Raw genomic sequence first — 27,414 nt, 5'->3', positions numbered from 1 at the left:
CAAAATCTTAGCTTCCTCAGAATCTGGAAACAGATCCCACCCACAAGATAATAAAGCAGACACTTTAGGACAGGGTACGTGGGAAAGTATATTTTTAATGTGTCCTCTGGTGAGTCTGAGAACTATCACCAGTGTTTCTCAAAAGGTGAACTTCTAACCACGTTTTGTGTGGAGCCAGCCTCTTTATGAGTGTAGTGCTTATGCTTTCAGGGTACCCTGAGGCTTGAGAGCAGTAAAATAAAGCTTTCTCTGGTACCCCTTCCCTCCTATGAAATTATGCACATATGAAAGAACATTATAAACTGTACAGTCAGTTAGACAGAGTTCGTAGAATCTTTCACCTAATCGAAAGTCCAGCGTATTAATACACCTGGTAACCACATTTTAATTCACAAGGGGCCGTTATACAACTCTGGCCACATATGATTCTAGCACCTACTGATCAAGAAATCTTAGGGATGCATTTCTCAGAATGTGTTCCCAAAGCACATATCACTGCAATGGAGTCAGTGTGGAATAGAAAGAGACAGTCCTGAGAGCTTAACAGGCCTCCAAATGTGCTGGTTAGTTTTCTGTCAACTTAACACAAGCTAGGGTCATCTGGGAAGAGGGAATCTCTAGAGAGAAAAAGCCTCTATCACATTGACCTTTAGGCAAGTCTATGGGACATTTTTTTGATTAAGTATTGATGGGGGTGGGGTGGGAAGACCACTGTGGCCACCCCTAGGCAGGTGGTCCTGAGTTGTATAAGAAATCAAGTATGGGGGCTGGAGAGATGGCTCAGTGGTTAAGAGCACAGATTGCTCTTCCAGAGGTCCTGTATTCAATTCTCAACAACAATATAGTAGCTCACGACCGTCTATAATGGGACCTGATGCTTTCTTCTAGTGTGTCTGAAGACAGCTACACTGTACTCATATAAATAAAATAGATAAATCTTTTTTAAAAAAAGAAAAGGAAGGAAGGAAAGAAAGAAGGAAAGAAGGAAATGCAGCAAGCCATGGGGAACAAGTCAATGAGCTGCATTCCTCCATGGCTTCTGCCTTACTTCCTATCTCCAGGTTCCTGCCTTGACTCCGCGTTCCCTCAGTGATGGACTTCCACCTTGAAGTGGAAGATGAAATAAACCTTAGCCTGCTCAACTTGCTTTTGGTCAGTGTTTTATCACAGTAACAAAAACCACACTAAGGCACTAATGAAATCATTACCCTTCTCATGGTAAAGGCTCTGGAAGGTAACGTTGCCAGCTGAGTATGGTAACTTTTCATTAAGGCTCTTCTGCCTCTGGCCAGTCAAGTAGAACCGAGTACCCGCCATACTTGAGTCGTTTCATCTCAGAAAGTCACAAAACAGACACTCTGCTAGTGACTACAACCTTTTGCACCATGACAGAAATATTTAGTGGGCAGATTCTGTGTAAGCATGGCCCCACGGTTCTCAAGACCCTGAATGTTCATCTTTCACAACCAATCAAAATTCAAATTCAAGAGTCAAGAGTCAGGACAGCATAGAAACTGGGTAGGTGGACAGAGAGTTAAGAGAGAATACTAAACTCCCACTGGAGATATGATGACTGAAAAGTGACTTGAGAACATCAGGTGATGATGCAACACATGACTAGAAATAAAGAGTGTAAAGATAAATGAGTAAGGGTTTTTACCCTGTATGGGGACGGAAGTTTATTTTTGATAATACTTTTAAAATGAGGGAGACATAGCAGACTTCAGCTCAGAGAGGCAGGGATTTTGCATAGTAACAGACTGTCTTAGTTAGGGTTTTACTACTGTGAACAGACACCATGACCAAGGCAACACTTATAAAAACAACATTTAATTGGGGCTGGCTTACAGGTTCAGAGATTCAGTCCATTATCATCAAGGCGGGAACATGGCAGCATCTAGGCAGGCATGGTGCAGGAGGAGCTGAGAGTTCTACATCTTCATCAGAAGGCTGCTAGCAGAATACCGGCTTCCAGACAGCTAGAATGAGGGTCTTAAAGCCCACATCCACAGTGACACACCTACTCCAACAAGGTCACACCTACTTCAACAGGGTCACAACTCCAAATAGTGCTACTCCCTGGGCCAAGCATATACAAACCACCTCAGAGATCAAGGAAAACTTATCAGCTTATAGAGTTACATCTGACACAAGATGAACAAGAGTATAGTGGATGGGCCTCAAACAGAGGATCCAAAAATGAAGACCTGAATCATGAAAGTACAGAGTTGGAAGAGCCTATAGGAAATTAAAATGTCTAAAATTCATCACCACAGTTAAATATCACAGAGAGGACAGTAGTGGAAGAGAGGCCGCTATGTTCCCAAGTACCATCCCACTGATGGCATGGCAAAGAGCAGCCAAGAAGAAGGGTATAGGAACCTCCCATATGTTGCTAAGCATGTTAGCTGTCTCCTTTCTGTTCACATCTATGATTGAATTGTTTTCTTCACTAGTTATCAGTTATATTCACGTTGTCACTGAACCTTAAGATAGGCCTACCTCAGGACAAGTCCAAGTCAACTTGACTACTCCCAGCCTTCCACTCTCACCTTAATGCCCAGGGCATCCAAGAAAAAAAAAATTGTGAATGGAATTTGGGAGGTGGGTGGAAAGTCTCCTGTTAGAATACAGAAATTATACCTCCTCTTCAAAATTAAGTATAGTCCAGGGTAACATTGTGTAGCATGATGGGAGAAACATACATAGAAACGCAAGAGTCAGATATACTGTGGCACATTTCATACCTGCCAACTCTTCAGTGGTGGTTGGAGGAGCTGAATTGAGTGACATGTAAAAGTTCAACCACGGGTCTCTACTTCTAGTGGGAGCAGTACATGGTAACAGCATCAACTGTATAACTATTCAGACAGATGAGAAGAACCAATTCTTCCCCCACTGACATCTGGCTAGAGATTAAGCATAATTAAGTACAGATGATAAGACTTTATTTCAAGCACATTTCAAATGATCACTTTCCCTCCTAATAAGTTAAGCTATTGTTGGTACCAGAGTATCTCTGGTACCAGAGATCAACAACTGCCAAACATGGTTTTTTTTGTACCCTATGTCCTTGGGTGGGGCTCTCTCTACAAAGCAGCTTCTCTTGGCAACTGGCAGACTCATCAGAGCATTGGGGTTGCTTTAAATGCACCATAGATGCCCTGGAGAAATGCTGAGACACCATTCCTAGAGAGATATGAAGAAATGTCTACTCATCCCAGACAGGAAACTGATCAGAGACCAAAGTACAGACACTGTCAAAGTCCAACTATCAAACCAATGAGTTTTATTTGTGTTACTTACAGAAATATGTGTGAGGGGTTACTTATAGGAGCAGAAATTACTCAAAGACATCTGTATCACCAAGCCCACCCTATCATGGATGACAGTTCACACAAACTAGAAACGTGGGCCACAATGCACATCCCAGAAGCAATTCAGTGTTTTGGAGTGTTTTTTTTCTAAGTTGCATAGTTGGTATGAATCTCTTCCAGGCAGCTCTGCTGGTCTTTGCTTCTTCCAGGCAGCTTGGTTTGTCTGAGAGTGACTCTGAACAATTCTTACTGTTCATAGGTGCTTGAAGCAGGGAGTGATTCTGGTCAGTTTTAGGGACTTCCTGAAGCTATTTTGAGTCATTTACTTACCGTTTTAAGAAGATTCCCTGCAGGATGGCGTGTTTCATCTCCCTTTAAATATCCCGTCTTGAAACATCCCATTGATTCACCTCCCCTTATAGCTTAAGAAGTTTATAGCTTAAGAAGTTTCCTTCCAAAGTGCAAGGCTAGGAGGATACTGCTACTCAACAGTTAGCTATTTCACAGAAACAAGCAGCACTGCACCTACTGGCTGCTGTTGAAGCTAAATCTTTGGATGCAGGAGCTGCTGTTCCAATCACGACCTCTTCAGCAAACTGCACTGGCTTTGGAAGACTCTGTTCTCCATAAAACAGAGATAGTAAATTCTAGATGAGTCTGCTCATTGGGAAGCTAGTCCTTCCTCCAGACTGGAGAAGAGAGTAACTCTCTACTGACTCGGGAAGAAAAGCAAACTGTGATTGGTGTAATGTGGGGCTTGTTGTGATTGGTTCTTAAGTGAAGCTTGTCATTTCGTTTATGCAGCACTTGTGATTGGTAGAATTATGCACATGCAGGGGCTGTGATTGGTGGAATTACAGTCCATACACAAATATGCCATAGTCCCATTCCGGCTATGTGAGAAGACTGTTTCCCCTAACTGTTTTTTTAGTCTGTGAGACTTCTTCTGGGATTGCAATATTAGGCCTAGCACAACACCTAATAAATAATCTCTTTGTCTACAGTCTTAATCAAGCTAGGCAGGTTGTATGGAGGGAAGATGTGACTTCCATATCTGATGGCACAGACAGCAGCACTGGCATTGGCAATGATGAGGTAGCTGAAGCATCCCAGAGTCATCAAGATCTAAGAGACCCCAACGGCCAAAGCTCAGAGCAACAACACAGCAGCTAAGAGTTCCCAAGCCCTTCAAGAGCTCTGAACTATAACACTAGGGAGTGTGTACTGGCTATTTTTGTGTCAACTTGACACAGCTGAGTTATCACAGAGAAAGGAGCTTCAGTTGAGGAAATGCCTCCATGAGATCCAACTGTAAGGCATTTTCTCAATTAATGATCAAGGGGGAAAGGCCCCTGTGGGTGGGACCATCCTTGGGCTGGTAGTCTTGGGTTTTATAAGAGAGTAGGCTGAGCAAGCCAGGAGAGGCAAGCCAGTAAAGAACATCCCTCCATGGCCTCTGTATCAGCTCCTGCTCCCTGACCTGTCTGAGTTCCAGTCCTGACTTCCTTTGGTGATGAACAGCAGCATGGAAGTGTAAGCCGAATAAACCCTTTCCTCCCCAACTTGCTTCTTGGTCATGATGTTTGTGCAGGAATAGAAACCCTGACTAAGACAAATTGGTACCAGCAGAATGGGGTATTCCTGTGACAACCTGACCATGTTTGTGGGAGGACTGTGGAAGGACTTTGGAACTTTGGGCTTGAATATCCATTCGTTGCTAAGAGCTCTGTCAGATGTTGTGTAGGAGCTTGGAAGATAATGCTGAGAACAGTGCAGAAGATGGAGGCCTGGTTTGTGAAATTTCAGGGGGAAAATTAAAGACTCTCTTCAGGGCCATTGCTGTTTTTATTGTGAAGATTTTGTAGTTCTGGTTAGCTGGGGCTGAAGAATCAGCTGTGATTAACAAGATACCAGAACTACTAAAGCAAAAACTTTGCATTACTGGGACTATTGATGCTGGTTAGCTGGAGCTAAGAAATTAGCGGTGATTAAGAAGAGACCAGCATCGTTGAGGTGACATCTTCTGGGAAGTGTTTTCTGAAAGCACAAGGAGGCTGTGTTCCAGAGATAGGCAAGGTTGTACTCCTTCTGCAGTGGGACTTGGTAATGTGTAAGGGTCACCCAGGTGGTACTGGTTTTGAAGGCATGAAGGGGTCATGCAGAGCAGCTGAGGCTAAGCACTGTGAGAGGCCATGGAAGGCCATTGGTGAAGGTGCAGCCTCAGTTGTAATTGAAGGCCCAGGACTGAAGGGGTCATGCAGTGTTTTGGAGATGCCAGTACCATGAGATGACCACCAAGAGCAGCAGCAGCAGTGGAGTACAGGCATCTGGAGCCCAGAGGACGACGTGTGTGCTACAAAGGGCATGGCTGGAGAAGTGACCCAAGCCCTTGGAGGAGCCCAGAAGATCGTGAGTTGGATCCCAGACGTTGGACAGTTGGAGATTGATTTTTGCTTTGATTGTGACTGTGCCCTGATATTTTCCCTCTTGAAGGAAGAAACTGTTTTAGTGGAGCCCACAGTTAAGAGACTTTTAATTGTAAAAAGACTTTGGATTTTAAAAGAGATGGATATTTTAAAGAGATTGAAATTTTAAGAATATGTAAAGACTGTGGGACTTTTAAAGTTATTTAGATCTTGGGGATGAATAAGAATGTAAGGGTTGAGGCTTACTAGTGATGTGTTTGTGTGTCAAGTTGACAAGGGGTCAATTGTACTGGCTATTTTTGTGTCAACTTGACACAGCTGAGTTATCACAGAGAAAGGAGCTTCAGTTGAGGAAATGCCTCCATGAGATCCAACTGTAAGGCATTTTCTCAATTAATGATCAAGGGGGAAAGGCCCCTGTGGGTGGGACCATCCTTGGGCTGGTAGTCTTGGGTTTTATAAGAGAGTAGGCTGAGCAAGCCAGGAGAGGCAAGCCAGTAAAGAACATCCCTCCATGGCCTCTGTATCAGCTCCTGCTCCCTGACCTGTCTGAGTTCCAGTCCTGACTTCCTTTGGTGATGAACAGCAGCATGGAAGTGTAAGCCGAATAAACCCTTTCCTCCCCAACTTGCTTCTTGGTCATGATGTTTGTGCAGGAATAGAAACCCTGACTAAGACAGAGTGGTTAAAGGGTTTCCGAAGAAAATGCAAGAAACTATGACTATATAGGAATAGCAAAAGTGTAAAGACAGGCAGGGGCTCTGAAGAACAAAAAGCAGAGACTGTAAAGCTTGGTCTCAGCCAAAGATCAGGAGTTATAACTCTACCTGCTGCAGAGCAGAAGGAAGCAAGAGCAATACGCCTCTGCCCTGAGTACCTGGAATAACCAGCCTTAGGCTTGGACAGCTTGGAACTCAAGTCCAGACTGTGATGAGTTCCTGGAACTCAGGGCCTTCAACACTAAGGGAGCAACCTAGAGCAGCAAAATCCATCGCTAGCCAAGTGCTTGACATACTAGTTCCTAGTTATTCTCCCTATATGATGCTCATTCATGTTAACTCAATGTAGAAGCCTACACTGAATTTCCAGACAATCTGGGCAGCAAAACCTTAAATCCTTTCATCTAGAGCTAATCAATCATGTTTCCAAATTCACACTGACTTGAGAGGCTAAACTGCTAAGCACGTACGGAACCCCCACTCAGTCTCACAGCTCAGACTTTAGATCGGTGGACAGCACGTGCTGTAATTAATGGGTTGCTGTAGGCTAAAACCAAGTTTTATATATAGAAAGTTTGCATTCTGTATAAGCTACAGAAATGTTGAGGTGTGTTCTTGATGTATACTTCCTGTGCTTTGAGCTAGTAATAACAGAGAAACTGACTTTTTAAAAGAGCTGGGTGTGGTGGGGCAGAACCTGCAGTACTTTAAAGGTAGATGTAGGGAGTCCAAGGTCTGGGGAGTTCCACCAAACAATGAGCTCTAAGCCTGCCTGGGGCCCATGAGTCTCTGACTCAAAATCAAACCAAAACCCCCAAACAACTAAAACCTCAGGAAGAAATCTAAAACAAAACAGCAGTTGGGGGAGGAATAGGAAGTGAAGGGCAAGGTGGAGGAGGTGGGGGACACTGGAAGAGGGAGATGACCGATTATTCAGTGTACTGAGGCACTCAGAAAACGTACTTACCACCCAGCATTTAAAAGAAAGGTGGTGTTTTGTTTGTCAACTTGACACAAATTAGCAAATCAGAGAGGAAGGAGTCTCAGCTGAGAAAATGCCTCCATGAGATCCAGCTGTAAGGCATTTTCTCACCATTTTCTCAATGGGAGAGGGCACAGCCCAAAGTGAGCGGTCTCACCTAGGCTGGTAGTCCTGAGTTCTATAATAAAGCAGGCTGAGCAAGGCATGGAAGCAAGGCATTAAGCATCACCCCCACGGCCTCTGCATCAGCTCTTGTTTCCAGGTTCTAGCCCTGCTTGTGTTCCTGTCCTGACTTCCTCCAATGAATTGGAAGTGTAAGCCAAATAAACCCCTTTCTCCTCAGCTTGCTTTTTGTTTATGGCGTTTCATCTCAGCAACAGAAATCCTAAGTCCTTTCTTCTTCTGGCTCCCTGCGTTAGTCAGGCAGTTACATGTCACACTCTGCCCTTCGTGAGGGGCAGTCAGCCTTCTCCAAGCTCCAAAAGAGGAAAAGCCTAGAAATAGGCTCTACACTTCCTGGGACTGAGCCACTAGCAAAACTGGATGCAGCCTCGGGGCTCAGTTTCTCCCGCCTATGGGGAGGAGCCACGAAGATCAATGGCCTTCAGCTTCGGGCTTTCCGGCCTAGGAGGTACAGAGGGGTGGAGCAGGTCCTAGGCTCCGCCCCCGTCCGTGGCCAAGAGTCTCTTGTTCTAGGGGTGGGACGGTGCCCAGCCCCTAAACCTAAGCCCCCTGGGTTGGCCATGTAGGGGCCTGGGACTCGTCCCTCCGTATGGTCTGCCTTCAGGCTCTTGAAAGAGGTGTTCCCAAGCTCTGCCCCTTGGCCGCAACCTCAAGTCAGATCTGGGCCTTGGGGCGGAATAGGCCCTAGACTCCGCCCATCTGCCAAGATCGGAAGGTTCCGAAGGGAGGGCGCACCCGGACTAGCTTTAGCCATCGCTTGCAGCTTCTGGAGGGAGGAGGTGCCCAGGCTCCGCCCCTCGGGGGCGGAGTGAGGCCCGGGCCCCGCCCCTCTCCTGCAGCAGCTGGTTCCGGCCCGCTCTCCCACCGGTCCCGCCTCGCTGCCGGAGCGTCCGGAGGACCGCTCAGTGGGAGGAGCGCGGAGTCGGCCTGGGACCTTGCTAGCACCCGCCTGTGTGCTCCGGGAGCTGCACTGTGAGCGGTGAGTACCACGCGGCCCCGGGGCGTCCGTGCAGGCCTTTCCCACGGGTGCAGACCCGAGGACACGGGGAGAGCTGCGGGGAGGCAGTGGAGCTGGCTCCTGGGGTGACCTCTCTACTCGCTCCCCAGCCTGCGTCGCTCTGGACTGGGAGTGGCTCTACTCGGCGCCCCGGGAGTTCTTGCCTTGGTGTGAGGGCCGCACCGCCGGGGTGTCATTGTGCCAGGCCCTAGCCCACGGGATAAAAAGGAACGATTGTGCCGGGCAGATTGGAGTCCCCAGCACGGGGCGAAGGCAGGCGGGGTGAGGGTGAGAGCCCCCTCAGTGGAAGGGCATAGAGTCCAAGGTGATTGATTGAGAAACCCAAGGAGAACGGGACTATACCACTCTGGCCAGCCCAGTGCACTTGAACCGCAGATCTCCCTGCAGCACGCATGACAGCCTCCAAGCAGAAGTTGCCGAACTTTTGGATTTAGGACCAGCAGCGCGCCTAAAGAACCTTTGTTATATAGATTGTACCTATTGATTTTTGCGGTGTATAAATACAACGTATAGACACTTAATATACTTAATTCAGAATAGACCGATTACATTTAACATGACTTTAAAAAAGAATTCTGTAGTTTCCAAAACAGTTATTAAGAATGGCATTCTTCCTGCAAATCTCTGCTTAGAAGGAGACACTCAGCCTGTTGCCGTATGACAGGTCATGTAGCTTCTGAAGACTTTTAAGTATATTGGTGAAAATGTAACATTGTACTGCTTAAAGAGTGGTTTTGACCGCCCAAACACCTGCGCCTGTGTTTCTCCGCAGCATACTTTAGAACCACCGAAGTAGCCAGTGCTTAGGAGGCATAGTTCACTGGGTTTGCCACTTTATTTATGGTTCTTCCATTCCGCACCGTGGAGCCAGTTAACCTCTGATACCTAGGAGCACTCTAGACCTCACTTTCCAACTGAGTACGAGATCCCCACAGTTGGTGGTGGCTCTGGGTGATGTTCATGTGTGCCTTGGTTGTTTCTGTGCCTGCTGAGTTGATGTGTGTAAACCTGATGTAGCACACCAGGCCTGTGGGTTCAGGGAGGTGGGTGTGACTAGACCATGCCAAATGTGTACTAGTTGCTGTAAGATTACCAAGCAGTTGAGAGGTCATCTCTAAAACACCAGGTGGCGTGTTTTTGCCTCCTTATCCCTGTGTTCAGTTCTGTTGGGGGTTTCTAGCCTTGGGTTTGTTGAAGTATGATGTCCCAGTCTCCGAATTCTGCCACTTCCACATTCCTGGTGAGCTCTGTGTGTGGTCCTGCCTCTGCCACTGGAAAGCAGTTGCCCAGTGTGTCCGTATGTGATAGATGGAACCCTGCATTAGAGTCTTTCCTTTGTTTCATGCTGTCTACAGGAATTTGAGATAGAAGTTATATACATATTATCAAAAAATGTATACCTCAAACCAAACAAGTTTCTTTATCCTCTACCCAAAGAGGCTATTGTGTTCTGATTGAGCAGCTTCAGCACTTTAAGTAATACATTAGAAATGATTTGTACACATGCTGTTGCTCCCACAGTCGGGAAAAGGGGACTGGGATCTGAACTCTGAGCCCTTGTGTTCTTGTTATACACGTTGATGCTGGAGCCTCTCGTATTCATCCTTGAGTAGATGTTTATCTCAGCTCCAACTCTTCTGGACCCTGGGAAATGAATGATTTTAAAAGGTGAAGGGCCTGTCTGGAATTTACAGTCAAGAGCATAGGTAAGTACCATTCAGTTGAGATCATTTCCTGTCTGTATGTGTACATGAAACATAGTCATATAAGAAAGCAATACCTGCTAGGAAGGTGTGCATCAAAAAAGCACATGCAAAGGGAAACCAGAGACCTACATGTGAAGATGACAATTAAAATAAATGGTATTTATTACCTTTTCCCCCGACAAACAACATTGTTTGTCTTGTTTGCTCCAATCTCCTGTCTTTTAGGAGAAGATACCTCCTCATGCGACCGCTAGAGTCTGCAAAGGAAAATCCCTTCCAACCTGTGTCTGTTCTTGGCTTCACCTTGTGAAGGTTACTTCATCTCTCAGAACCTTAGTGTCTCTGACTTTCCAACTAGACTGTGGTTAGTAGGTGTCCCAAACACTCATGGTTTCCTGAGAGAGATTTATGCTAGTGTTTGTGCACGTGTCTTCTCAACTCTGTGTTCAGCAGTGTTACATTTCTGTAGCTTGAAATGGACCATAATGAGAATATTTATTTACAATATGGAAGTCATCCAGCACTCCATGTATGAATTTTTTTCTACCTGGGAACAAATTGCTAAACATTTACCAGCACACTGCTGCTGTTGTTGGAGCCAAGGTGCATTTACTTTGGTTTCTTTTCTTTCTTTCTTTCTTTTTCTTTCTTTCTTTCTTTCTTTCTTTCTTTCTTTCTTTCTTTCTTTCTTTCTTTCTTTTCTCTCTTTTCTTTCTTTCTTTCTTTCTTGGAAAAGCCAGACTCCTTTGCCTGAACAAAGATATTAGGTATGAGGTGTTTTATTCAAGTCTTCCAAATTTTTGGTAGATGGGGGCAGGGGAGGCTGTATTTAAAATATACTAATATTGATCAACATGTATGTGTGTGTGTGTGTGTGTGTGTGTGTGTGTGTGTGTGTGAAAAGCCAGACAGCAAAAACCACAACCATGCAGTTCTTATGCTGTTACTGTAAGAAAGCAGCCATGGCAATATAAGCAAAGATATCTATGTTCAAATAAAACTTTCATTTACAAAACAGGTACTGGGCCATAGTTTACAAACTCTTACACTAGAATGTTTCAAAAATATCTTCTGTGTAGAAAAGGAGGTTCTTCAGGAATTCTGGGACTGGAATCTCCAAGGTGGATGTGTGTGGAAGTTGAAGCTACAGAGGTCTTAGAATCAATCATAGAAGAATGCAGAGTAGGTTGTTAACAGAAGGACTCCATGGTATGCACAGTGAGAGAAATCCTATTCCCGGCTCTCTAGAGCCATCTCAGATTTACACTGGGGTAGATGGACCCGCCTTCTAATACAGTGTAGACTTTAACTATAGACACAAACCCAGCAGCATCTCTAATAGCTATCCTAACTTCAGGGGCAGGGGCAAACCTTCCTCGTACACATGTATATTATAATATTTATCATATGTGTTATATATACATGTTTTACACATACTGTAGCTAATGTGCATATTTATTACCTATATACATACATAAGTTGTATTCCCATGTGATCTCACACCCAGGAATTTAAAGTAGCCTCAGAAATGGAAAACAAACACTAAACTATTAACAGTTGCTATTTCTGAGAAGGAGGGTAAGATGAAACCAACAAGTCAGGAGCCTTTTCTCTCTTAGTGTTTGTGATATAAGAGCCTCATCTGTCCTGTCAGATTCATAGGTTTGTTTTACAACTTAAAGCAAAAAAGTAAATTAGAACAGCCTATGCCTTTAAAGGGAGATGGGGTGATTTCTTTGGTAAGAATACTCCTACACCACACCCCCTAAATCAGGCCAATGTCTTAGTGTTCTATTGCTACGAAGAGACATCATGAATGGCAACTCTTAGAAAAGAAAGCATTTAATTGGGACTTGCTTAGTTTCAGAGGTTTAGTCCATTATCATCATAACCGGGAACAAGGTGGCAAGGAAGGCAGATGCTGTGCTGGATCCACATCCAGATCCTCAGGCAGCGAGGAGAAACTCAGAGCCCACCCCCAGTGACACACATCCTCCAACATGCCAGTACCTCCTAATCCTTCTCAAGTAGTGTGACTCCCAGATGACCAAGCATTCAAATATATGAGACCACGGGGGCCATTCCTATTCAAACCACCACAGCAGGTGACATTGTCATGGCACATTTCTGAATGAGTATGTGCAATACTAATACATATTAACTTAGAATATTCAGAGCAAACCCTCTCAAGTCAAAACATTTCAATTTATATGCCTAGTGTTTGACTTAAATTCTTACCAGAGGTTAAAAGTGCTAAAAGCAAAATGTTTGTTGATGGGCCCTTATGGAAACCCTTGCACTGGAGTTACAAAAATCTAGTACGTTGTTTTTAAGATAAGCCTAAAATGAGTATTTTCCTGTGATCTCTATTTTTGAGGAAAGAAAATATAAGTGTGTGCTCATGTGTATGTGTGTGTGTGTGTGTGTGTCCCTGTGTGATCACCTGGGTAAAGAAACTGGTTTGCCACAGTAATGAATGGATTTCTCTTGGTGATGGGGTTAATGTGGGTTTTAGATTTTCCTCAACCTTGCTTCTTAGAGCTTTGCAGTATAAATACATTCTGCATTCGCTTGTGATAAGAGCTAATCTCTGCAGTTGTTTTACGAGTAACACACGAAGGAGACAGTTGCTCCATTCCTACACTGAGTTACCAACAGGCTTCCTGGCAGCAGAGATTTGCAGGTCATTTTTCCAGTAGAGAGAGGAGAGGAGGGCAAGGCATGGGGAACTGAAAACAGGCACACTGACCACTGGAGTCGTGCTATGCTGTGCTGTGCTGTGCTGTGCTGTGCTGTGCTGTGCTGTGCTGTGCTGACTTCCCCCTGGAATCTGCTGTGACCCTTTGTCCACTTGACTAGGAGTTTAGAAGTTCCTTATAGGTTTAGTGCCATCAGCTGACCATCTTCCTGGATCCTTTGGGTGCCTCCACCCCGCCCCCACATCAGTCTCTACCTTTCTGTCTTCTTTTTCACTCACTCACTTCATTTTGAACTCTTTTAATAAGAAATTTGGGGCACAAAAAGTACATGGAAAAGAGGGTGATCTGGCTTCTACAGTCTGAACATTACCTAGTGACCAGTCCCGTTTCCATCCATACCCTTCTTCCTCCCTCCTCCCCGTACCAGGAGTTGTCATCTTCATATTCAGCTACTTAAATGACAAACAAGAACAAACACCTTTCTTCGTGGTGCTTTTGTTGTCTGTCTGTCTGTCTGTCTGCCTGTCTGCCTGTCTGCCTGCTTTTCAGTTGCCTCATGTGGGCCAGGTGGAGCTTCTGCAAGCCTTGAACCCTCTCGGCCTTTGCTCTTCCCTCTGCTGGAGCCAACTCTGGCTTTCCTGAAGCCTTCTTCAGGTCCCAGTTGTGGCTGTTTTTATGGGCTAATCTTTTTTCTGACCCTTATCATACTGTAATTAAATGTGTGTCTATGCCAGCCTTTTCTGTTAGGTTGTAATCTTTGTATAAAAGGTATGTCTTTTTATCTTCTTTTCTCCTGCGGAACCTAATAATTACTTCTAAGAAGATGCTCAAGAAATGCATGCCAAGTGAGTTGATAAGATTCGCTGGAGGGGGCCTGGATAGATGGCTCACTAGTTTAAGAATATTAGCTGATCTTCCGAAGAGCCTGGGTTCTGTTCCCAGCACCCACATGATAGCTCACAACCGTCTGTAACCCCAGTGTCAGGGCATCCAATGCCACCTTCTGGCCTCTCCACCTGTACCAGGCACCCAAACAGTGCACATGCACACATGCAGGCAAAACCACTCACATGCACTAAGTAAAAATATATTAAAAAGAATTAATGGAGGAATAAAATGAATATAAAAGAGATGTTTTCAAACATTACCTGCAGCCAAGTAAAGTTTCTCTCATTTGCATAGATTTTTGAAAGTCTTAAAGAGTTATGACGGGCCAGTTGTTTGTTTTTCTTGTCTCAAAGAGAACTAGCACCTGTATCTGGAGCCTTTGAATCTGTCAGCTCTTACCATGCTTCTTCATTCCTACTCCAGGAAAAAGACTTAGACATCCATATCTTATCGGGTCCCTTTTATTGGGTGAGAGTGTTTCTTGGCTCTGTTTAAAGTATAGATTTAAATCTTTAGCAAGAGGAATAGGCTACTTTTCTAGCCTGCCAAGCTTCATGCAGTCATTTGGTAACAATCTCATCAGTTACTGTAACTTGTATCATAGAGCTCCCAGAACGTACAGTGCTTAGTGTGTTAACTCATTCAGTTATCCCAGTATTCCTTGTAATGAGGGGCAGAGATGTACAGACAGGTGCTGTGACTTTAAATCTGCAAAGAAAACAAAGTGGTGTTTCTTTAATCTTCCTTAAGAAGACAGAAAAAGTTCTTGTCTACCACCTTAAGGGGCAGTCAAACTCAAGTGCAGATTAGAAACCAAAGAATTGAGGATTAAATGTTACAAACTTGCAAGGGCATGAAACCACCTTGCTAAGCACTGTATGTCAGAGCAACTCAGCACGATTCTTACCGCATTAACTACCTTACAACATCTCATTCTCTGAGCCAGCAGTTCCTTAGACTTGGCTGTCAAGAGTTTTCCCAAGCACTCTGACGACTTAGCAGATGTGTCTCCCTGCACTTCTCTCATTCACTCCTAACCTTAGGGCAGTTTGGGGACGCTTGTCTTTGTATGACTTGCCTTGGGCCGTCGCTCCAAGTGACTTGTGTGGACCACTGATTATTCGTAGTCCTCCTCGTCCTTTGTATGTTAGCATTACAGGACAGGTTACAGGTTATGACATGGTTCCTGAAGATGCACCATTCTAAGTTGGCCTCCTATGTGATTCACTAGTTTGAATCTTTGATTGAGAAGAAGAGCAGTCAATAGACTTGCTCAAGAACTGCCAAGAATCCGCCATGTTGGAGAGCTGTACCAGGGAGATGTAAAGACGATGAGAGCCTGGCTTCCGTTCTCTAGCCTTGGGACTCGGGATGTTGTTTCCTGCATTAGCAAAGATAAGGGCTTGCGGGGGGAGGGTATGGGGGACTTTTGGGATAGCATTGGAAATGTAAATGAGGAAAATACCTAATTAAAAAAAAATTTAAAAAAAAAAAAAAGATAAGGGCTCAGTTGCCTTCATGCTGCTGTTGCCTTTACTATTCACATCAACCCAACCTTTCAGAGTTGTCCAAAGTCAAGGACATTTTAGGAGCTTGAGGCTTTAGGATAGATAGCTTGAGGCTATCTATCTCACATAGATGCCTTAGAGTTTGAAGATTATTTATGAGTTTAATTTTTTCCAACACTATTTAATTTGGATATTCGTATGTGAAATGACTCTGCCTGTAGCTGAGAGGTTGTATCCTAGGTACAAGAGAGTTGTCTGTGGCAAGGGAGGCCTGAGATGAACTTCTAGCTAGGTTACCACCCAGAGGCCTCAGCAGGTGACCTAACCCTTCTGACTGTCTTGTCACCTACGAAATAAAATAGTGGCACCTTGTGGATGAGTTGCTTAAAGATTTTATCAGCGCTTTGAGGTGCCTGGCACTGCAGTGACAATCCACATATCCTTGAGCAGTAGCTGCTTCTGGTCTGTAATGCTGTTAATTACTGTGCTTCCCAGCTTTGGTCCTTACCTCACCCACCTCCGGGATTCAGCAAATGCTTGAGTGAATCCTATCAGTTCCTTCTCTCATATCAGGAGACCTTGTAGTATGGTGATGTTATCTCCAAACATATTAGGTCACATTATCCTAAGACAACACATGGCCTACAGGCCGAATGAAGTTTTGATATTCCTTCCTTGCACTGTCCAAAGAAGCACAGATACCAAGACTTAATGTCACCGGGAGCCACATGTGTAAGCCACACCACATGTATTCACTGAGCTGGAACTAGAGCGTGATTGCCTAAGAGTTTGAGGGACTACATTTTGCACTGCCGTTCCTATCTCAGCACGTCTGCCTGTGGCTTCAAAAGGATTCAACTGCCTGGCTATGATGATGCCCTGCTGTGGGGCAGGAATATGCTGGTCAGAGACAGGAGCCTCCGGTCCTGCAGACTTTGCTGTTCTTGTGGAAAATCATTGCGACCCGTTTGTATACATGGGCTTCTGAGAACTTCATTAGCATAGTCATTTTCTCTGCATCCTGACAGTTCTGAGATCCTGACTAGACCACCTTGGACCTCCCAAACCTGATGAATGCCAAGGTAAAAGTGGGCCCGGGAGGTCCCTGGAGGCTACACATATAGCCTTTTGTGGTGACGTCCTAAAATTTAAGTCAAAAACTCATCCCCACAAAAATTCAAGGGCTTGAGTCAGGTTTCTTTCTTTTCTTTTTTTTTTTTTTTTTTTTTTAATGAGTTTCAGCTGCTCTGCAGTGTAACTCACCCTTCTGCTCTTCCTCCAAACTTACATACAAGCCAGGAATGGTGGCACATCCGACTCAAATTCTAGCATTGGGAAACTGAGATAAGAGGATTGAGAGTAAAAGGCCAGACTAGGCTATGCATGAAGACCCAGTCTCAAAACAACAACAACAACAACACACACACACACACACAAATACAGGGATTTTAATCCAGCAACAGGACTTCTTTAGCAAGTGATCCCATCCATAGACTTTCTAGGTCTGTGTAATCTGGCTGGATTTCTGACACACTTTAGATTACAGTATGCTCTGTCTGGACTACAGACACACCCTTAGCACGCACCTCTAATCCCTAACAGTGAAGGTAAGAATTAGTTTGTAGAAGGAAGCAGGCAAGCTTGAAAGTGATGTCTAATTGAGTGCCAGCAGAAGGTACTCAGGAGTAGCACAGAGAGAAAGTGTAGCAGTTTTGCCAGAGCATTTTACAAAGGCAGGTGGCAGGGAGAGCAGGCTAGACACAGATGAAGGCAGAATGAACCGGAGAATAAGGAGGAGCCAGAAGATTAGAACAGATTGCCAAAGTTGGTGTGAGGCCAAGCAGAGAAATTCAGTGAGAGCCAAGAGAAGCCAGATCAAATCAGTCAACTTGGAAGATTAGATTGTATAGAGGCTCGAAGCATCCAGGCCTAGACCTTAGAGATAGAACAGAGAAAGAAATTCTCTGAGCTCAACCCAAGCACGTATTCATACAGGTTGGGTACAGCTCTTATCTCATTGCATCATCTGAGGAAATAAAGTAACATTTATAACACACACATTCACACACTCACACATACGCAGTCATACACACATACACAGTCACACACACATTCACACACATTTATTCACACACACATACTCTCACATATACACTTTCACGTTCACGCACACTCACAACTTAGATGCAGAGAGTGTGTTTGGGATCTCTGCAGGCAAAACCTACTAAGCCCACTAATGACTATTAGGAACTACAGAGTGAAGATGCACATACCCAGAGGAATTGAGGGTTACCTTCCCAAGCAAAGAACAAGGCCGACTGGCCTAGAGCCTGACCTCTGCCTCAGCAGCTCTGCTTTCTGGATTAGCGTTCTGTGCCCTGTGGCTGGTTTTCCTAGATGTCACCAGAATCTATCAATGCTGAAATTCAGCAACATTTTGTGAAACTGTTTCAATTAACTACCCAATGATACTAAAAATAAAAATGAGTCTTCTGTTGTTTTGACTTGCTTCAGCTAACTTAAAATGAGTTAATTGGGTCGATTCTTTGTCTTTAAGATACAGGTAAGGACAGAGGCCCCTTCAGGATTGTGAAGTCCCCCAAAAGAACTTACTTGTCAGGCATTGCTATGGCCTGCCCCTTTTCCCAGATCATGACCGTATTTACAGAGCTTGTGTGCATGTGCTCCGTATGACATGATCATTTCTGTGCTGCATACCCAGAATTCTCAGTATTGTTTAGTAATGAACTAAAAAGAAACAAAGGTTATGTCAGACTCAGGAAGGAACCACATCTTAACTATCATCTAATATTTTCCTACTGAGTTCATGCCTCATCATAGTTTAACAAACTTTTTTTGTTGAAAGCTTATAATTTAAACCAGGTGAACAGCCAGGAATGTATAACTGTCTCTACAAAGCCCCACCCAGTGGCTGAAAAGCCCCAAGTAACCTGTTACAGTCCCAGCTTGGTGTTTTCCCTCTGGTCCTCACTCACCTCCATGCTGGCCTCTACCACAGGGCCTTTGCATGAGATCTCACCCTCTTACAGATTACTCATACCTTAACTGAGAATTGTGTATAGGAGCTGTGCCTTCAGTTCTCTGCTTGGGTGGCTTCAATGAGGTATCGTTGGTCACCTGACCCTCCTTCTCATTGCCCCTGAGCTGCCTGTTGGCCTTGCCTCTACTTTACAAAGAACAGACTCCCTACCCCACATTCTACGTGGACACTCACTTGTTTAGTCTGTGTGTTACTGGCCTATAATGGTGGGAGCTCCGTCTCTGTGTCTTTGCTGGTGTCTCCCTCGGACCTACCACAATTTCTAAATCAATTCGTAGAAGTATCTATTGAATGCACGAGTCAGAAATTGTTTTTAGAAGACTTTCTAGACCATTGTCCAAACTTACCTTAGATCCAAGATCTACCTTATTTTGTACATTTGGAGAGCGGAGCACGGAAATGTGGGATGCCTACATGAAAACTAATTGTTTCGCATCCATTTTAAACTCTAGAAATATATGGCCTGCTCTCTGGTCAGTCACCTAGGATAGGACAGAAAACGGAAAGGAAATAGACCAATAAATAACATCCAAATGTACCAAGAAGAAGTCAGCCTGGCACAGGCTTCTGAGAGGGACACTTACTTAGCTCAGTGGCGGCTCTGTGTGTAGTATGTGGTCGGTGCTCCATGTAATCGGTGCTCTATGTAATAGATGCTCCAGAAAAAGGTGCTGCCAGTGCTGCCAGAGCCAGCAACTGCTTCATTGTGTGTGTGTGTTTGTTTGGGGGAATTTTGGTTTGGTTTGGTTCTTTTGTAATGGGACCTCATTATGTAGCTCTGGCTATCTGGGAACTCACTATTTAGATTAGACTATTGTTGAACTCATAGATCCACCTGCCTCTGGCCCACAAATTCTGGGATTAAAGGTGTATACCATCTTTTTTTTTTTAATATTTTTTATTACATATTTTCCTCAATTACATTTCCAATGCTATCCCAAAAGTCCCCCATACCGCCCCCCACTTCCCTACCCACCCATTCCCATTCTTTTGGCCCTGGCATTCCCCTATATTGGGGCATATAAAGTTTGCAAGTCCAATGGGCCTCTCTTTCCAGTGATGGCCGACTAGGCCATCTTTCGATACATATGCAGCTAGAGACAAGAGCTCCGGGGTACTGGTTAGTTCATCATGTTGTTCCAACTATAGGGTTGCAGATCCCTTTAGCTCCTTGGGTACTTTCTCTAGCTCCTCCATTGGCAGCCCTGTGATACATCCAATAGCTGACTGTGAGCATCCACTCCTGTGGGTGTATACCATCTTTAACTTCTTCCTTCCTTTCTTTCTTTCTTTCTTTCTTTCTTTCTTTCTTTCTTTCTTTCTTTCTTCCTTCCTTCCTTTCTTCCTTTCTTCCTCTCTCTCTCTCTCTCTCTCTCTCTCTCTCTCTCTCTCTCTCTCTGTGTGTGAATTCAGTGCCTGCAGGGGCTAGCAGCAGGCATCAGATTATCTGGTGCTGGAGTTGGGTGTGGTTTGGAGACATGGGTGCTGGGAATCAGTGTCAGGTCCTCTGGAAGAGTAGTCAGCACTCCTACCTAATCTCTGGGCCGTCTGTCCCACCCCAGGGCCGACTGCAACAGAGCCATTGCTTTTGCCAATGCCTTTGTCTGTGCTACTGTGGTCTTCTAGTCTCTCCCAACGTAGATCATTGTACTGGCTTCTCCAATGAGTCATTTGGTTACAAATGCCACACACACACACACACACACACACACACACACACACGACCCTGGCTTCTAGTTATGAGTGAAGAGGTTTTCATTGGGTTGAAATAGCTTTTACAGATATCTGGAAGGGTCAGAGTTACCCCGTTTCTGAGAAAATCCATTTCCCACGCGCACCCACAACACGCAGACAGCACAGCCTTCCTAGAGCTGGGCACAAGCCATGGTGATTCTGCCTTTCTGGACACATCTGACCTCAGTATTTATGCTTCTATAGACATCCTTGCTTTTTTTTTTTTTTAAACAAAATAAGTTGTTTATAAGTAGCATAATGTTTACACACCAGTCAGTTTGGGAATAGGACCAATTAATTTCTTTTTAAAGAAAAAGAAAAAAATGGAGCCTAGCACAGCTGTGAACCGAAGTAAACTCTAGACGTGATGACTGACTTTCGAGTTGAGAGCTGTGAACGTTCAGGCTGTCTACGTTCAGAATGGACCGTGGGGAAAGGAGGCCACACGGCAAGAAACGCCGAGGGAACCTCTCCAGGGAACCTCTCCCTGCCAGCACCTAGACTATTAATCTGTAATCTGCTCTTGTTATCTACGCATGTCCCAAGTGAGCAGTCCCGAGGGTGTGCTCTCTGTGATGTGATTCCTACCTATCAGGCGTGTACAGAGCGTGCAGTTCCCAAGAAACTGGTGTACTGCCCCAAACAAAAACTAACAGCCCCAAACTCCGCACTCACCCCACCACCAATGGGGTTCTGTTATTCAAGATCACTCCTCTGCTTCCTCCTCTGAGGGTGCAAAGGTAGATAGTGTTGACTGTAGGGTCTCTTTAACATAAGGCAGCTTGACAGGATTCAACTCTGATAGTGAGGGGTAACATAGGCCTAGTGAAACTGTAGGCTGGAGTCCAATGGGGAAGATGCAGCCTGATTTGTCTGTTTTTGTTTGTTTTGTTACCCTGATCATTGGCAGTTTGTTCTAAACAAGTATGTCTTTGGTGGACAAAACTGGCATGCACCCACCCTTTGGTCCTGATGCTACTTAGAATATGGTTAAACATACCTTTCAAGCAAGGGTGGTGGGTTGGCATCCATTCATAAGCAGTACTCAGTCTTCCTCTTATAATTGCTGCTTGGATATGGAGGTTTAATCTAGGGACACACATAGCAAAGCACCTTGGCCTAGATGGGAATTTTGCTCACAGTTAAACTAATGAGCCTCTTTGCTTGCTGTTGTAGGCAGTGAGGCTCTCAATTGTGCAAGCTTTAGGCCAATTGTGCAACATATTTTAGAGCTTTGGTTATGTAAGGGGGAATCCAGAGTCTGAGTCTCAAATCCAGGCGCAGAGCAAGGGCTGTCCAATTCCCTCTGGGGTTACAGCACTGACTCTTATCAATATTAACATCTCACTTACATTCCTTGGGGATTAGAACATTTGGTCACCAGAGGCCATCTCAGTTTGTCACCCAGTTTGACCTTACTGGCAGATAAACAGTTTACAAATGGAGAAATTCACATATCTAACAGACAAATCAGAAATATTTAACTTTATTAGCTGTGAAGGAAATATAAAATAGATTGCTTTTTATCTCTTGAAGAAACTTGGCAAAAAGTAAGAACAAATCATCTTGCCTGGTCTGTGCACCTCTGTTCACGGCCGGCCAGGAAGAACATTAATACAACTTCCCAGGGTGCTTGGGGGGAAAGCAGAGGTGTAAAACCCTTTCTCCTAGCTGTCCTGCTTCTAGGAACTGACAGCTGAGGACAGTTTATTAAGTGGATTAGGGGCCTCTAAAGCTCTGTGTACAGAGGTGCAGCATTGTTTGGTGATATTTGCAAACAGCCAGGTCAGGGTAGGCCTATGTGTGCTGGAAGTTTACATGACGCTGAATATGCACAAGTGAAGGCTCCAGATCCCCACAGGCACCCCACACTGAGACCACAGGACAGTTACCAGCAGACCAAGGAGAACTCAGAACTCCTTATCTGCATGGCTCCGCCTTTATATGTCTATCTCAGATTAGGATATTTGTGCCTGATACTTGGGCTTTTGTTTATTTTGTGATTTCCTCTAAAAACTCAGTGTTTGTAGCCTGCGCTCTCCTGTGCAGAGTGTCCTGTGAGAATTCTGGTGTGCAGTTCACGTAGCTATCACTTCATAGTAGGTTAGCCTTGAGCCAGTCACTGTGCTACCAAATGATTAACTTTGCTTCCAGGAGGAGGCACAGTGAAGGGGTTCCCTTTATTAAATCCTCCTGTGTAAGAACTCTTACGCTTTCACTTGACTCAGTGGCCAGAGGTGAGTGTTCCAGAGCCCTAAGTATCCGCTAAGCCTCCAAGGAGGGCGGGCTCTGAATGATTGCCTTAGCTTCGCTCTTTAGGATAGCATTGCCCAAGTCCGTCTCATTTTCTCTTCTCCTTTTCTACGTGTTTACTTTTCCTCCTGCCTCTAATATCATTGCCTTCTGTGAAGCAGAAAAGGCAGCAGCCTAAAACATTCTGCTATGTATGCTGATGCTTCCCACTTACCCACAGAAGAAACCAGAATTATGTGCTGGCCAATTCCCCAAATCCACAGTTCACTCTCTGGGCCCATTCCTGTCTTTCAGTGTTCCCATGTGCAGAGTAGATAGATAAAACCGAGGAAAGAGGCCAGAGCAAAGCCACAGGGGAGAAAGCACAGCTAGAGAGGAAAGCTGGAGCCTGTGTTTACTCAAAAGGAGGTAGGGCCCCCTAGCCAGTTGGTGGGCTTCCTGGACAAAGCTGCAGACCTTGGGGTAGTTTGGAGTTTGGGGGATTATGGCAGTACAGGGTTAGGAATGGGTTAGAGTTTGACCAGGGAAAGAAGCTGACCAAGAAAGCATTGGCCATGCTTAGGATCTGTGCTAGATCTGGACCTATTCCCAGCCAAAGGTCCTTTCCCTCACTTCCTCATTGAAATATGGTCATTTGGAGATTTCTTATGAAATTACCAAACCACTGGGACCTCCTGTATGGAGATTAGCACCAGGAGTGGTAATGTGAGTGGAGCTGTGGAGTGCCCCTAGATTCTTGAGTCCTCCAGATTATTTCTCAACTTCCAAGCAAAACCAGTTTTTAGTTGCTATAACACAGCTGCTATTGTTTTTGACCTGTGGCTCAGTAAAGGTGGGCAGGCCATGGATAAGGCATGACTCAGAAGAGGTGCTGGAGGGAAGAATCGTCCCGCCATTCAATGCTGAGCTGGCCTAGGAGATTTCTGGCAGCTGTCTTCAGTTAGGGGCAGGTGTGTAGCCTGGTTGGACCAGCATTACTTCCACAGCAGGAGTTGGGCAGTGGAGATCGCCAGAGTTCACGCCTCTCTGTGCCTTCCTAGGGTAAATACATTGTAGCATCCCTCGGAAGTAGGAGTGCTGATGTGTTGCCTTGGCAGAGCTCCTACCAGGACTGCAGAAGACCGCACAGGGCTGCCTTACACATCTCTCCCTCCTGATCCCTTTTTGCTTCTGGGATTTTTACATGACCTTGGGTATAAGTGTAGAAAAAGGCATAGACTCCAAGTATTTACTGAAATATTAAGAAATGTATTTTAAAATATATCTTTGATATATGTGTTAATTACTATACATATGCAATTTTAGTATTTGCTAAGGAAAAGGCAAGTTTACACACTAATGGAATGAATGTGCTTGTTTTGTTTCATATGAAGAATTAGATCTTGGCTGAATACATGATGCTGTAGGGTTGGAGCTGATCGGTATCCTGATTTTATAACCATCAATGCTGACAATGCTGCCTCAAATAAATATAGAATACAAAATGGCAAGTGCGTGCTTAGGGACATTTCAGAAACGGATAGAAACTCTGTTGAGGGGCAGGAGAGGTGGCTCAGCGGTTAAGAGCATTGACTCTTCTTCCAGAGGTCCTGAGTCCAATTCTCAACAACCACAAGGTGGCTCACAACCATCTGTAATGGGTTCTGGTCTACGACAGCATGCTTACATACATTTAAAAAAAAAAAGTCACTCTTAAAAGAAACTCTGTTGAAATCCTAATCCAAAATTGATTTATTGGTTTTTTTTTTATGAAACTCAAGATAACAATCAAATTGCACTTTTTAAAAAGTGCAATACATTTTAATATATTACAACTCAAAGAAACACTAATTTGGTACTTACCAGAACGATAGTAAGAAACATTAAACATTGTTATTTCCCATAATTAAATTACTCTGTGAGAACAGAAAACTTTGACTGTAGATCATAATATACAATAGTCTTGAATCTGAGCTGCGGTGCCGGGCAACATTGGTTGGGGTTGTGTGCTGTGTGGACATGCAGTCCTGTGTGCACATGTGTGCTCAGAGGCAGGGATGCAGAGAAGTGGCTCAGCGCAGCGTGGGTGAGCACTGCCAGAGCCATCTCAGGAGCATTACCCATTTGATTTCCAGTTGACTTTTAGTAGTTGCATTAAATTGCTCCTCGCCACCCTCCATGCAGTGACACACTCGCTCCCCCACAGACTGAGCAGCTCAGGGTACGCAGGTCGGTACCGGCTTCTGCTCGCTGAGTAGGAAGTGTTTCCTTTCTCCTCTAACACCTACGAGTACAGTTTGCTTGCTGACCATGGTACTGTTAGAGTTACCAACTTCCTAAGGAAAAGGGAGGCAGTAAGAACTCTTTATACGAGCCAGTTTCTGCAGGAGCCATATTGGGCACTGCATCCACCCTAAGCTACGCCCTGGCTCTGCAGGCTGGTGGGAGAAACAGGATTCACGTGAGGACTAGTGTTGCACCCAGGGCATCTGAGAGCAATGCTAAGGAAATCAGCTAACTGCCCACACTGAACGGCAGTAGATATGGGTACAGGTGAGCAGTTGATTTCATTGTACATGTTTGGCTGGCTCCAGACCTAGCACCTTTAGGACATGTTACGGAGATAAGGATTCAGAACTTAAAAGTAGCTGAAGAATTGAATGACAGATTTGCTCAGTTCTTTAGGTTTTCCACACTTCCTCTGACTGAAGCCCTGGAGATGTTCTTCAGTCAATCTTTTTTTTTTTTTTTCTAGGCAGGAAAAACAACAGGTTTATCATTATAGTTGCTATCATGTGGGGTGAAAACTTTGACCGTGAGGCCTAAGGCGTGGATGGCAAATCCAAAGGATGTAGTAATGTGGTGTTTGTAAATGGATGCCGTCTTCAAATTGATGAATTTCAATTTCACGGGCCCAAAGATTTCCAAACTACTTAAGTAGACAAGTTTTGATTTTTCTTATTAGAGAGTTTTGATGGTTTTGTTTTTTAGACTTGGTTGGTTCCCCACTTACTAAGGCACACTAACAAGTCTCTTGCATTTGTATGATGCTTCATCTTACATGTACCCCCAATTCAAAAAAGACAACCAACCATAAGGCTGGGGCATGGAGGTGCATGTCTCTTTTAACTCCAGCTCTTAGGACGTAGAGACAGGTATATCCGTGAGTTCAAGGCCAGTCTTACCACATATCAAGTTCCAAGTAGCATGAGTTACACATTGAGACCATGTCGACAAGACAACACATGCTTAAATCACTGCACCGTGCAGCCTCCTCTCCATGCGCTGCTGAGTTTTTTTTGTCCACTTGATAGGTGCTGGAGTTATCTAGTGTATTATTCTAGTTACGTTCCTGTTGCTGTGGAAAAGCACCAAGACCAGAGCACCGTACGGAAGAATAGTTTATCTGGGCTTTGGGCACCAGAGGGACCAGAGTCCATGATGACATCACAGACATGGCAGCTGGGTCTGGAAGCTGAGAGCTTACATCTTGAGCCACAAGCAGGAAGCGGGTCAGGGAGGGACTGCGAATGGCCTGTGGTTTTTTAAATCTCAAAACTTCACCCACACCCCCAGTGACACACTTTCTCCAGCAAGGCTACACCTCCTAAAACACCCTGAACAGTGCCACCTACTGGGGACCAAGTGTTTAAGCAGCTAAGCCTCTGGGGGACGTTCTCATTCAGACCACCACATCTGGGAAGAGGGACCCTCCATTAAGAAAATGCCTTGACCAGATTGACCTGTAGGCACATCTCTGGACATTTTCTTGATTAGTAATTGATGTGGAAGGCCCAGGCAGCTGTGGGTGATGCCATCCTGGGCAGGCGGTCCTGGGGTATATAAGAGAGCAAGTTGAGCAATCCATGGGACAGCAAACCAGTAAGCAGTGTTCTTCTGTGTCCTCTGCATCAGCCCTTCCCTGACCTTCATCAATGACAGACTGTGACCCCAGAGTTGGAAGATGAAACATACCCCTCCCCCCGCAAAAATTGATTTTGGTCAGTGTTTTGTCACAACAACAGAAACCCAATATAAGACAGGGCGTCTGGTTGTACTGGTAACTCTTAACTGCTTCTCCCCGGACTACCTAGTCCAGGCTGGGTACTCATTCACGAAATGCTTCAGACCAGAAGTGTTTGAATGTTTATATTATAAGCTGGGCAGGGTGGCATTTGGCTATAATCCTATACCCAGGAAGCAAAAGAGAATTGCTGGCATAAGTGCAGAGCCACCATTGGCTACATGGTGAGTGACAGGCCAGCCAGGGCTGCATAGACAGACCCTGTGTCAAGTATTCTTTCAGATTATTTTGGTTTTTGAAATATTTGCATGTGTACAATTAGATCTCTTAATGATGAAGTCTCAATATGAAATCCACTTGTTTATGTTTCATATACCATATGTTTCATATGTGTTTGTGTGTGTGTATATGTGTATATCCCTAAAGCTAATCTTGTATACTGTTTGTTAGCACACCTGTGTTTTGCTTGTGCCTAATCATGTGAATTCAGTTATAAAATCTTAGGTTTATGGCACTGTCTTAGGATTTTACTGCTGCGAACAGACACTATGACCAATGCAAGTCTTATAAAAGACAACAGGTTCAGTCCAGTATCATCAGGTTGGGGACATGGCAGCATCTAGACAGACATAGTGCAGGAGAAGCTGAGAATTCTACATCTTCATCTGAAGGCTGCTAGTGGAAGACTGACTTCCAGGTAGCTAGTACTAGGGTCTTAAAGCCCACTCCCACAGTGACACACCTACTCCAACAGGGCCATACCTACTTCAAAAAGGCCACACGTCCAAATAGTGCCACTCCCTGGGCCAAGCATATACAAACCATCACAGGCATCCTCTCTGTACACAAAAGCTCCAGGTTTTCAGTCATTTTAAATGTAAGATGTTTTGGGTTGGCACATAGTTCTGTACTGCACT

At 44.7% G+C, this 27,414-nt stretch overlaps 1 protein-coding gene across 1 annotated transcript in view; it reads left to right on the top strand.

Moving 5' to 3' along the window:
• Positions 1-8,461: 8,461 nt before the first annotated feature.
• Positions 8,462-27,414, top strand: part of Aco1 (aconitase 1) — a 58,042-nt gene continuing 39,089 nt past the window's right edge. Inside the window, exon 1 of the mRNA XM_021159519.3 lies at positions 8,462-8,606. The gene's annotated coding sequence lies outside the window, so the exon portion shown is untranslated. The remainder of the gene's footprint in view (positions 8,607-27,414) is intronic.

This window comes from Mus caroli, unplaced genomic scaffold (genome assembly GCF_978045245.1).
Source record: "Mus caroli unplaced genomic scaffold, Mus_caroli_1 scaffold_6, whole genome shotgun sequence".
NCBI classification, from domain to species: Eukaryota; Metazoa; Chordata; class Mammalia; order Rodentia; family Muridae; genus Mus; species Mus caroli.
The sequence above is the reverse complement of the archived record's forward strand: the minus strand, read 5'-3'. Positions and strand labels throughout refer to the sequence as shown.